This window comes from Heterocephalus glaber, unplaced genomic scaffold (genome assembly GCF_053883595.1).
Source record: "Heterocephalus glaber isolate CG9 unplaced genomic scaffold, H.glaber_assembly_v1.0 deba00001472, whole genome shotgun sequence".
Lineage (NCBI taxonomy): Eukaryota > Metazoa > Chordata > Mammalia > Rodentia > Bathyergidae > Heterocephalus > Heterocephalus glaber.
The window spans coordinates 69,098,420-69,111,477 of NW_028258315.1; positions in this window are offsets into that span (position 1 = coordinate 69,098,420).

Here is a 13,058-nt window from a genome sequence, read left to right on the forward strand (position 1 = left end):
TCGCAGGTGCCAGAGTTATAGGCAAGGACTACCACGCCCAGTTTATGTTGTTATTTTTGTGTGTGTGGTTTGTTTTTTTTTTTTGGTACGGGGGGATCGAACTTGGGACCTTGCACTTGTGAGGCAGGCACCGGAAACACTGAGCTAAATCCCCGGCCCTATGTTGTTATTTTTTAAATAATGGTTATAAAAAGAAAAAAAATGCAATAATTGATTTGAAGAAAATGAAACAAGTGAATGTGAGGGGGATAGGATGACATTTAAACTGAGACCAAAAGAGGGAGAGGGAGTGTGTGGAAAAACTGATCTAGAAGGTGGGTGTAGAATGTTTCCTGGGCTCCCTGGATCCTCTTGCCAGATAAATCCACAGCCTTATTTTAAGGCTGGAGATTAGGGCGTGGCAAACTGGCTTGGGAAGTGGGAGTGAGCATCATTTACAAAGTTCTAGGAAGCCTGTGCAGAACAGCTCCCAAAGCCATGCACCTGGAACCAGTTGAGAGTGCTGCCTTCAGTGCCTTCAGTTCTCTGGAGAGTCGATCAGGTTTTTGATAGGGCAGCCTAGACCTGACATCAGCTTGAGGAGTGGGAGATACAAAAGACGGGTGCCATTGAGCTCTTGGCCGCTGTGCTCTCTCTTTCACAGCAGCCCACTCTCACCCTGCAGAGTGTACTTCTTTTCCTACTTCTTGGCTCACACTCACTCTGCAGTGCCTTTCTTTCCATTACCTTTTGTGCTTGTCTTGACCAGTTCTTTGTTCGGGACAGAAAGAATTTAGAAATTACCTCTAAAAGGAGACCTCAGCACCCCAAAACCTAGTAACAATCTTGCTTGATGCTTGAGAGCCTTCATGTGTGGAGAATATGAAAAAGCCAATACCCCAAGTCAAACACAGACACACAAAGTGAAACGTCCAGTAAACAGACAAAAATTCAGTCTCACTGGCAAAGAGGTACAATTCAGAACCATCTCGCACAATTGCTCATTGACCAAGATTCTAAGCTCTGGCCAGATTCTCTCTGTCTCCAACTTGCCTTACCAACTCCTGCCAAAGGGCTTTTGCCCAGGGCTATTTTATATTCTACTTCAAATCTTACTTCCTTTGGGACACTTTCCTTTCTTCTTTGTTCCCTCCAGCAAGGTCAAATCAGAACCTCAGAGAGCATGTGGTGATAATTTCAAGTCAAAATTTATTAGATCATACCTTTTAAATAAGTGTATTTTATAGTATATTATTCATAGCTCAAAAAAACTACCCAAAATTAAAAAATTCCTAGTCCCATGTACTTCTTACTTATAGCACCCATCACAGTTACAATTTTATATCTACTTTTGTGATTATTTGACTTTTCTCTCCTAATCAGACTAAGAAAAGGAAAGGCTGTGTGTTTTACCACCCACAATGTGTCCCCATCATCTCAGAGAGCTGCTCAAGAAATATTTGCAGAATGGATTATATACCTGTCAGACTATCAAGTCTCTCTTCCCTCATCATGGTATTTCTCTCGAAGTCATCATTCAAAAAGTTACTAATTAACCAGGGATTTAGCTCAGTGGTTCTGCCACCTGCCCTGCAAGCACAAGAACCTGAGGTCAATCCCTGGTACCAAAAAAAGAAAAAAAACCTTACTAATCAATCCCCTCAGTGTGCAAAGTGTTATTTGTAGTAACTGTGTAAGTGAAGCAGCATACACCTTGAAAGGGGGATAAGACAACTAATTAAGTGAGCCATAATATGTTAACTGAAGGACCCTAGTTAGCAAGACACACTCCATATTGCTGCTGGACAACCCACCTGCCTGCCCTTTTGAAGAACTTAGAAGGAGGAAGCTTAGAAATCTCCTCCCCTTAGAAAGTCTCTTAGAAACAACAACTAATCAACTATTGTTTTACAAATGTTCTAACAGCAGGACGTTCCGCTTCCGTACCTTTTGCTTGCTTTGTTAGTTCTATCCCATAGGGGGGCCTAGAAACTGTTGGACTCAAAGGTATGTAAAACATGTTTGTCTCCCCTCAGTGGGGACTCGAGTCCAATGCTCGGCTCAGTCCCAGCCAGTAATGAACTCCTCTGTGGATTTAATATCGGTCTCTGGTTGGTTCTTTCTCACTGCGTGCAACATTAACTCTCTTTTAGAATGCCAAAACAAAGTGGAAAGCCACTCTGAGATACACACAAAGAATGGTTGTCTCTACAAAAGCCAAACTAATCCAAGAGACAGAAGGAGCCAAAAAACTTGGCTCTGATTAATAGATAAATCCTTCAAATTCTTGCCCTCACTACATGCTCTTCCTTTTGCAGTTTAACTTTGCAGCTTCTCCATCAAGGGGAGTCAGTTTCTTCACCCTTTGGATAAGAGTTTTCCGCTTATGCTGACCTGGTGAAGGATGAGACTTGTCATCCCGTTGTCTTCCCCTCATTCATGTCACCTGGCAAATGTATGAGTGAGGTTGTCCTACATCAGTCAGTGCCAGATGTGATTCTCTGCGGATCCATGGGGAGTACAGCAGAAACCAAAGCACAACTGTGCCAAGGCCTGCATGGCTGAAGGGTTCACGGAGTGAAAAACTAGGGTGAGAGATTAAGAAAGACAAACAAAGAAAAAGACAAAGATGACAATAAAACTGAAGCCAGGTGGAAACCCTTTATCCTGATGAGACAAAAGGCTTGGTTTGCATTCTCAGCACCTTTACTTATAGTGTAGATAAGGGAAATGAAAGGGGATGCCTGATTGGAACAGGGAGAACAGCTAGGGTCTGCAGGAGATAATGCTTGATGTTTCTCTGGTGGATGGGTGGGAAGGAAGACAGTCCTCTCCAGACTAGGCCTCAGTCAACCATGCCCTCTTGTCCCCTGTTCTTCCTAGGGCCCTGCCTCATCCTTGGGAGGAGGTAAGTTAGGCCTAGCCATAGTGATCTACAGCGCAGGGCTCCCAGCACAACCGAGGAAGGAGATTAGGGCTGGGGTAAAGCCAGTTAAACAAGTCAGTATAATCTGTCAAAGATATGAGACCCAGGGCACATGCATAGAACACAGAATCTGAGATGACTGCTGTTCCTGAGCACTGTACATGGCAGTAATCAGAAAGTGCTATTTTCAGTTCTTCATTTACATCTGAGGCAAAACCAAGCAAGTCTTCAATAGGATAGTTTAAATCTGGCACCAGGCCAAGTGAGTTTTTGATAGAACAATTTTCCCTTATTGACATGAGGGAGAAGGCAATCTAAGATTTCTGGATACAAAAGACCCCTTTCCCTTAAACTCATGACCATTGTGAGCCTTTTCACTGGCCTGCTGTTACTCTGCAGCATGAGTACTTCTTTCCCACCTTGAATAAATAGACATGCCCCCTACCTTTTCTCTGTTTTGTCCAATTCTTTGTTCAGAACACTGAGAGTTTCTCCCGGACCCACAAATCGGCAATACAACTATTTAGCTAAATTACGGAATCATTGTTGGCCTCAAGTTTGTTACACAGTGTTAGCTAACAATGTACTGACCAAAAGTTCAATAAGAATAACCTCTTTTTTCTTCTAACCTGGCCCCCTCTCTTGTCCTTGAAGTCACTTTGAATCAACGTGGTGGGGGTGATGGGGAGAAAGTGTCATGTGCACTATGGCCTCTACTGAACCAGCTTGACCCATCCTGGTTGCTCACTGAGGAATCATCGCTCATAGCCTTTGCCCAATCCCCTTTGTTTTTTTTTCTTTGTTTTTTTTTTTTGGTACCAGGGATCAAACCCAGGTCCTTGTGCTTTTGAGGCAGGCAGCAGAACCACTGAGCTAAATCCCTGGCCCTCCAATCCCTCGTGGTGCATCACCACTTTCAGGACACGGGGGTTTGGAGAATCTTTGGGAGCTGCTTGGATCTCAGGCTACCTCCACGTATCACAAGCCAGTGCATTGGCCTCCACAAAAGATAGCTTTATAGGAGATATAATAAGTACAAGAGATTGAGAGAATGCCACTGAGGACAGAGTATAAAGTATGCACAATGGAACTGAGGTAAGAGATTAGGGCATGGCAAAGCTGGCTGGGGAAGTAGGCATGACTTGTTAATTACAAGAGTCTAAAACACATCACCAAAGCCCCGCACCTGGACTTCTCCTGAGAACTCAAGCAGGTTTTCAATAGGATGGCCTGGATCTGACGTCAGCTTGAGGCGTGGGATCCCAGCACCACCTCTCAGGACCCAGATGTAGAAGTTCTCGTAGGTTCCCTCAAGATTTGTACAGCATAGAAGGACACAGATGCCAAGAAGAGCTTGCTATCATGACTTCTCATGGTAGCCCATGCTTCATTTTCCAGACACAGTGGTACTTTTATTTTTGCTTTTATCTTCTTTTTCTCTTGTTCTGCCCAGGTTCACTCTACAGAGCTGGTTTCTCCCATACCCCTTCACCCCTCACTTTTCAAATAAACTCTTGGCACTGTTTTTGGCTTGTCTCATTCAATTCTTTGTTCAAGATGAGAACAGCCTGGGATACTACTCTAGAAGGAGAGGTGAGCAACTCAAAACCCGGTAACATTTAATTGTCCAGCCACTTTTAGGAGCTACCTGATAACAGAACTGTGAGGTAGCAGAGGAATAAGGTTATCCGTGATCAGGTATGGAGAAAAGAAAAAGTTGCTTTCCATTATAATCAACAGAACTTGGAGAAGGAAGTAAACTGCATAATATCTGATGTGACTGATCCTCTGTGCCTGAGGGTGACTCTTCACTAAAGGAGGCACTGTTCCCCACCCAACCCTAGACTTTAATGACAAATTCTCTTTGAAATCATGAACACATTCATTCTTTCAATACACTGTTCAGCATCTAACTTATACCAGGTCCTGTACTTGGTGCTGGGATGCAAAGATGAATCAGATACATATCCTTGACCAAAGGATTTCTAGTTGAGTAGAGGAGATAAGACATTTATTTTTCATGTTATGTAAATGTATAGTGAATTCCTTTTGTGTGTCAGGCACTGTATTAGACATATGCTATCAACTCTTAGCTCAGGAAGCTCAAATTTTGGAAAAGACAGAGAAGTAAACCTTCAGTTACCCTGCCATTAGTAATTGGGGTGCTGTGTGTTCCCCATGGGCTGGTAAGCCAGTCTTAAGGTGAGTCTGAGATAGCTTCTCAAAAGAGACAAGATATAACAGAAATTGCCTGGAGGCAAAAATGGAAAAGGAAAAACATTGCTGGCAGAGGGAACAACACATGCAGAGGATTAATTAAGGAGGAAGGTGGTAGGGCTAGAAGCCAAAACGCAGTATAGGGAACCCCCAAGGTGATTGCTATAGGAAGGGTGAGGGCCCAAATTAAAGCACAGAACATAAAGAGACAAAGTACAGAGAGTTTTAAGCTAGATGTAGGTACAGTGCAGTGGGCATTTCTGGAAGGAAAGGACTCCTTCAACTAGTGTTATCAGTGGTTACTTCATTAAGAAAGAGGCATTAGACCTGAGCACTGTGGTACATACCTCTAATCTCAGGTACTTTGGAGGCTGATGCAGGGTCAAGACAAATTTGAGACCAGCCTGTGTACCTTAGGGACAGTGTCTCAAAATTTTTTTTAAAAGGGGCTGGAGATGTAGCTCACCATTCCCTGGGTTCAATTTCCAGTATGGGGCCGGGTGTGGTGGTGCATGCCTGTAATCCTAGCACTTGGGAGGGTGAGGTAGGAGGATCACCACAAGTTCGAGGTCAGCCTGGGTTACATAGTGAGTTCAAGACCCACTGGAACTACAAAGCGAAACCCTGTCCCAAAAAAGAAAAAGAAATGTATATGGGACATTGTTGGCTGCAGAGCAAACTCATTGTGTTGAGCAAATAATGATCTCATCTGGGGCTCCTTAGAAAGGGGAGCATGCGGTAAGAATTAAATTGCAAACTATGAATCCATGGCAGTGAAAAAGAAAGAGAAAGGAGGCAAAGGATGAGCAGCAATGGAGTAGAATGTGTTGCCATGCAGGCCACTGCTTTCTGGTTTTCTCCCTGGAGGATTAGAGCAAATTTTTTGTCAGGTGCACCCACTAGACCATGTGGAATGTCTGAACAAATGATGCAGAGAAATCACACATGGAAATAGTTAACCAGTGTGGGGAAAGGGGATGAAATTCATCTGCTGTCTGTCTTCTGCCCCAGTTAGTGCTGCACAGTGCTTCTCCTTGGGGGAGTTCGCTCATCTGTCCCTTAGCTTCACTGTGGCTGCCTAGGATTCATGGTGCTGCATTCCAGGGAGCTCAGGAACATCTGGAGGAGTCAGAGATCCAGGTATCTGGGTTTGGGCAGCAGACTGGTGTAGCAGGATGACAGACCAGCCTAAAGTTCAGGGATCTAGAGCATCTGAGCATCACAAAAGATCTCTGACACTGCAGTCATAGAGCTTGTGATCAAATCACCACTGAGACTCTGTGACCTAGAAGTTGCAAATATAAATCCATCTTGGGCCACTGCAGGTCATGTCAAAGGCTAAATGAACGTCATGAAGACTGTCACTGACTGGTCGGACCGATTCCACCTAGAGAATGTCCCAACACACATTTCTAATGTACTTACTGCTACCCTACGGGCTTGGGCCTGGTGAGGCCAGACTTTCTGATTTTTGAGAAGAAACTGGATGTCCGGTTTATGTAAATTTCCCCGATGAAATGACAACAACTACAGAAATTAAGTTTAAAATACCAGTGGGCCAACATGGTGAGTGTCAAGTCAAATAGCCTTTCTGGCCACATCTAGTTGTAACCTTTGATCTAGCCAGAAACAACTGTGATTATTCAGAGAAGTAAACCACATCTGCACATCTGGTTAGAAGAACAGAGAGCGGCTGGGCATGGTGCACATGCCTGCAATCCCAGCTACTCAGGAGGCTGGGGTAGGAGGATCACAAGTTTGAGTCTAGCCTGGACTATATAGCAAGACCCTGTCATAAACAAACAAACGAGTGATTTAAAAATAAAAAGAAAAGATCCGGGCATGGTGACATACACCCGTAATCCCAGTACTCAGGAGACTGAGGCAGGAGGATCACCATGAGTTGGAGACCAGCCTGGGCTACATAGTGAGTTCAAGGCCAGCCTGAACTACACAGTGAGACCCTGTCTCAAAAAAAAAAAAAAGGGCCAGGGATTTGGCATTTAGCTCAGTGGTTCCGCTGCCTGCCTCAAAAGCACAAGGTCCTGAGTTCAAACTGGGGATGTAGTTCAGTGCACAGGACTGGGTTTAAACCCCAGTACCACCAAAACAAAACCCCCAAAACCAGAGAGAGTGGACTAAATCTACAGTGCCTCAGTAAAGGAGAAACAGGCCCTTGGGGATAGAGCAGACATGAAAGGAAAAACAAAACACAATGACCAAAAAAAATCATACAAAGATGCAGCTGAGAGACCTTGGGAAACAGATGTGCTTGACAGGAAGGTGATGGTAAGAGGATAGGAAGAAGAATGTTAGGCACAAAGTCATTTTGTGTCCTGCTAAGGCAGACCTCACTCTGGGCATTTGATGTTTTGAGATATCTCAGAGTCCTGAGAGGATAAATGGGGACAAGGACATCCTAAGCCCCATGACTGTCATCTGACAAGGTTCAGTTCCTGACACACTGCTATCAACTTTACTGGAGTGTGTGAGAAAACTGCCAGTTGACTATTTCACAAATTTATCTTCTTTATTGTTGCATGACCATAGCTGTCTTGTGCAACATAATCCCAAGACATGGGGCACAGGACTTTTTGTGTCAGAGAGATTAAAGACATGCAAGAAAGATAAGGGTTGGCTGCCCAGCAGAAATGTCCACATTATAATTTAGCTGGAGATTTTGGTTATTTTTATTTTTAAAATAACTTGTGGTATAGGAATTCCTGTATAAGCTGGGCATACATAGGAAATTGGAGGTAGTTGTGTTCTAATATAACTATTTATGGGCACCGATATTTAAATCTCATATTTTCAAATGTCATAGATAGATAGATTTGGTCTTCTTCCAACTAAAAATGTAAAAACTATTCTTAACTGGCTGGCTATTCATAAGTAGGCAGAGAGTTAGGTTTGGCCCTTGGCTTTTAGTTGATCCTAAATCCTCTGTGTCTCAGTTCACTGAAAATGCCTCTTTCCTAATCTATATTATAGCATTGAATCTAGGCTGGGAAAGAAGGTGGGAAAAGTTGAATTTGTCATGTGTAAGAATTTTTTAAACTTCTTTTTTTTTTAGACAGAGTCTCACTATGCAGATCAGCCTGGCCTCAAATTCACTATGTAAACCAGGCTGACCTTGAACTCATGTCCATCCTCCTGCCTCGGCCTCCTGAGGGCTGGGATTACAGGCATGCACCCTATGCCTGGCTTAAACTTCATTTGGGAGTAATTTCAGACTTGGAAAAACAGTACAAAATTCCTTCCTTGATTCCCCAAATGTTAACATTTTTTTCAAATTTGCTTTTCTTTCTCAGGTTCACTTGGAATACCAGCTCTGGATTGCTATTTTCTCTCTCTCCCTCTCTCTCTCTCTCCAGGTTTTTGTTAAAAATTTGTTTGTTTGAGGCTGGCCTCAAACTCATAATCCTGCCTCAGCCTCCCAGAGTGCTGGAATTACAAACATGTACCATCACACCCAGCTCTGTCTCCACATCTTTTTTCTGAATTGGTATAGTCAGTTGTAAAGATGACACCCTTTTGTTTCCTAAAAACTAAGTATTTTCTCTTATATAACTAATGTAATGATCAAAATCAATACATAACTATTAATTAATTAATTTGGAGTCCTGGGGATTGAGCCCAGGCCCTTTGCACTGAAATATATTCACAGCAACCCCTTTCCTAAATTTTTTTTTTGAGGCAGGGTCTCTCAGTTGCTTGGGCTGGGCTCAAACTTGTGATCCTCCTGCCTCAGACTCCCAGAGTATAGGGAATACAGGTGTGCACCACCATGTCTGGCTTTATTTAATCTTTAAGCAATGTGCTATTGTCAAAATCAGAATGTTAACTTTTTTGGGGGGAGGGGTTTGAGACAGGGTCTCGCTTTGTAGTTCAGGCTGACCTTGAATTCACTATGTAGCCAAGGCTGGCCTCAAACTTGCAATCCTCCTGCCTCACAGCCTCATTACAGGCGTGTGCACCATGCCAACTTCAGAGCATAAACACTAATGCATAGCATTATCTACTCTCACCAGCTGTCCCACTAAGATGATGTATGTGCCAACCATTTTATAGCTATCACCTCTGGCACCGCCCCCAATTACCCAGTGATTGTCTCTATTTTAGCAGTGAAGGAACTAAGGTTTAGAGAGGTTATATAACATCTTCACAGCCATACAGATGGTAAATGGTGTGCCTGCCTGTGAAGCTCTTGCATTTTAGTACTGGGGTAGAATTGCAGAGCTTGGAAAGGGCTTCACAGTACAAGAAGAGAGAGTTGCCATTCCATGCATGAAAAGAAAGAGAAGAAAAGCTGGCAACTGATCCTTTCTTGGTTCCTCAAGGAAGTATCGAGTGGGAAAGGAGAAAGGAATAAGCAAATGAAATTTTAGCCATTTTGTTATATAATCTACACAGGTTTGTTTTTTGGAACAGGGAGGTACTAAGATGACTAAGGTTACTATTTTAACCTTTTAAAAAGTAAAATATAACTTTTAACTTTAAAAATGCAGATACAGAAGGCAACACAAAATAAACTGCTCAATTAGTTATACTAAGGCAAACACCCTCCTGTAACCACCCTCAGGTCAGAGAAGACCTCCAATCATATAATAGGCATCCTCAGCATTTGAAATCCGAACTAAGATTTTTAAGAAGATTCAAATTTTTATTATTTTTTTACTAGCAAAATATTTTTATTATTTTCATAATGATATAGCAAGTAAAGCAAAGACTTCTTTTTGCCATATACCAGAGTTTAGGGAAGTGGAAGAATAAAGGGATTAATAGGATTTTTATGTACTTCTGATCACCATGAAAAGTTAACAATATTCATTATTTGCCATAAAACTTATCAATAGCTCCTGAAAAACAGATGTATAGGGGCCAGGGATTTAGCTCACCGGTTCCACTGCCTGCCTTGCAAGCACAAGGTCCTGAGTTCAATCCCCAGTACCAAAAAAAAAAAGATGTATAAAGCATCATAGTTTTAAAATCTATAAAAGTTAAAAAAATATACAGTTGGAAGCTCTAACACTCATTCCATCTTCAGTATAAAATTGTAAACATTTACGTGCACAAAGCATGTGTGTATAATGAAAATCCAAGCACCCTTTTCTTCTGAGGTGTGACTCGAGGAAGATGGGGATATGCATGGAAGCAGTCATCTCTTCCCCTGACTCCCCAAAGCCAGATTCATAAATAAAGCCACAGGTAGCTCCCTGGAGGACCCCAGGAATCACATTTTATTGCTATGACACTGCAGCAAATGAGAAGCCCACTGTCTGGGTAGCCAGCTGGGACTGGTAAGCACCCTGGGGAACAGAAGAAGGAAGTGGCCCAGGGAGACAGGAAAGGAACAAGGAACCAGAGCCAGCCTTCAACCCTGTTTTTCGTAGAAAACCCGCTCTCACTGAAGTTACCCTCTTCTTGAGCTTGAGGAACTTGCTTGAGGGTGGAGTCTTCACTGGCTTTCTGATTCATCCCTGTCTTTGAGAGCTAAACTGAGTATCTGGAAAAAGCAGTGGGGGTGGTTAAAGGGGAAATGGCCCACAGACCACCAGCGGTGGCCAATGGCTATGAGACAAGAATCCAAGGGTACAAGTACCCCTGGAAAAAAGGCACTGCTGGTGCAAACTAATTACCAAAGTGACTCAGGCTCATCATGGGCTTCCCTTGGCTCGATTCCTGACATGATACTCATGAATGGTCCATTTTGAGACTCCAAGGAAACAGAGATGAGGTTACAGTTTTTCCACAGGCTGCTCCACATAAGCCATTCTCTTCCAGTGGACTCCTTTATCTCCACCATCCTGTGTGTTCCAAGGGTCTCACCCTGTGCTCCCCATCTTGCTTTCCATATGAGCAAGTGCTGAATCTTGTTTCCCACAATCAGCCCACACCACCTACCCTATTCTGTGGCCTCTCAGCTCAGTGAAGCTCACTAACAGACCTTCAAAGAGAATCTACTGAAAGAAGATTCAAAAATTTAAAAACTATGTTAAGGAAAAACGTACTCTGACACATTAAAATTCCAAGGGAGACCAAGCGTTGTGGCAAACCCCACTGTAATGCAGGAGAGTGATCCAACCCAACTCCAAGTACAGCAGACAGTAAGGGAAGTGTAGCCAGCCAGCAGAGTAAGGGGCTCTTGGCTGGAAAATTACTAAGAGGAGACATCAAGAACTGGGGGTGGTGTCCTCCCTAAACTGACTTACTAGGATTCTTGCCGAGTCAAGGTGATGCAGGCCCAGCAAGGATGGGACCAGCTAGGAAGGCCAAATTGGAGAACTTGTTGAGAAGAGGGCTTGTAATGTTACAGGGAAGTAACTCCCAACCTGTTAGATGTGCTGAATTTGTGTCTCAGGACACAGAAGACTGGTGTTGAAGACAAAGGAAGTGAAGAATAACAAAGATTTTATTAAGAGAAGGCTCCTGAGAGGTAGGAGGGGTCCTGGAAGTAGGCTGCCACCAAAGCTCTTTGTCTAGGGGGTTTTTAATACAGTAAAATCACACCACAGGTTGCCTTGGGCCAAACTATAATGAACCTAGAGGCTGACATTCCAGTTGCTTAGCTAATATTAATTTAATAGAGAAACAAGGTTCGCAGCAAGGGTACATAGTGTGGAGAAGAACAAAGGCATTTCTGGAAGGAGTAGGAGCCAGGGTCAGAATGTTCTGGTCACCAATCTCCCTGTTGTTTCTACGTGTCTGTTATATTGTTCAGGCTTATTGGACCTCAGGGTGCTAGCTGCAGTGCAGCTTTGGACTACCATGTATTTCTGCGAAGGCTCACAGGCCTAGCCATGGTGTCTCCATCTTGGGGCCTGTGTAGTTTCTATCAACTCAGGCCTTGATCACAGGCCTGGTTTGCCTCATCTCTGTTCTGACTCTGCATAGCATAAGCCTGGTCCCTTTCTACCTGACTATCATTCTCTACCTAACTTAGCTATCTGCAATAATAGGAACCCAACTAAAGTCAGGACAGGGAAGAGTTTTTGTCAATAATGTAATTTAATCACACATTTATTTATTTATTTATTGAGACAAAGTTTCCCTGTGTAGTTCAGGCTGGCCTTGAACTCACTATGTAGCTCAGGCTGGTCTTGAACTTGCAGCAATCCTTCTGCCTCAGCCTCCCCAGTGCTTGGGTTACAGTCATGCACCACCACGCCCAGCTTCATGTTTATTTTTCAAAATAAGAAATTTACAAAGACATTAATAAGATTCAAAATAAGAAATTAAAAAGTACATCTAAAATGATTGAATTTTATGGTGTGTAAATTATAACTCAATAAAGCTGCAAAATTTTAACTTTATATATTTAAAAGCAAGCTACCTAAAGTTTCCTTCCTCCGTTTTGATTAAAGCTGAAACGTGTGCAGTGGGAGACAGTGGAATTTTCAGCCAGGGAAAAAATGTTAACTGTAGACTAAAATCTGCTCATACTGGAGGCCCCGACAACTCACGATGTGAAAATACTACAATCTGATACTCCTTTGACCGATCTACCTGCAACACAGAGATCTTGAGAGGATTAAATACAGAATTGAAAGGTGGGAGGTGTTACTGCTCTTATCCATTCAAAACGCTACAAAGAAAAGCTGCAGAGCCTGGTGCCCCAGGGGGGTAGTACTCGGAATAATTGTGGCACAGTGAGTCACATTTCCAAATTTAGTAACCTAGAGCGTGATTCTCAAACTCGAGTGTGCATCGGAATAACTTGGAGGGTTTATAGCATTTGTAACCCATCGGTGGGCTCCATCCTTAGAATTTCTGATTCAAGGTTTGAGGGATGAGGCAGCAAAATTCGCATTTCTAACAAGCTCTGCGTCTTGTGGATTCAGCTGGGCTACGAACCACTTGGGGAAACCCTGCTTTGGAGTTCTGTGAAGCTGAATCTATCCAGCGCGTCTGGGTTCAGCTATTGTCAACTTCCCCC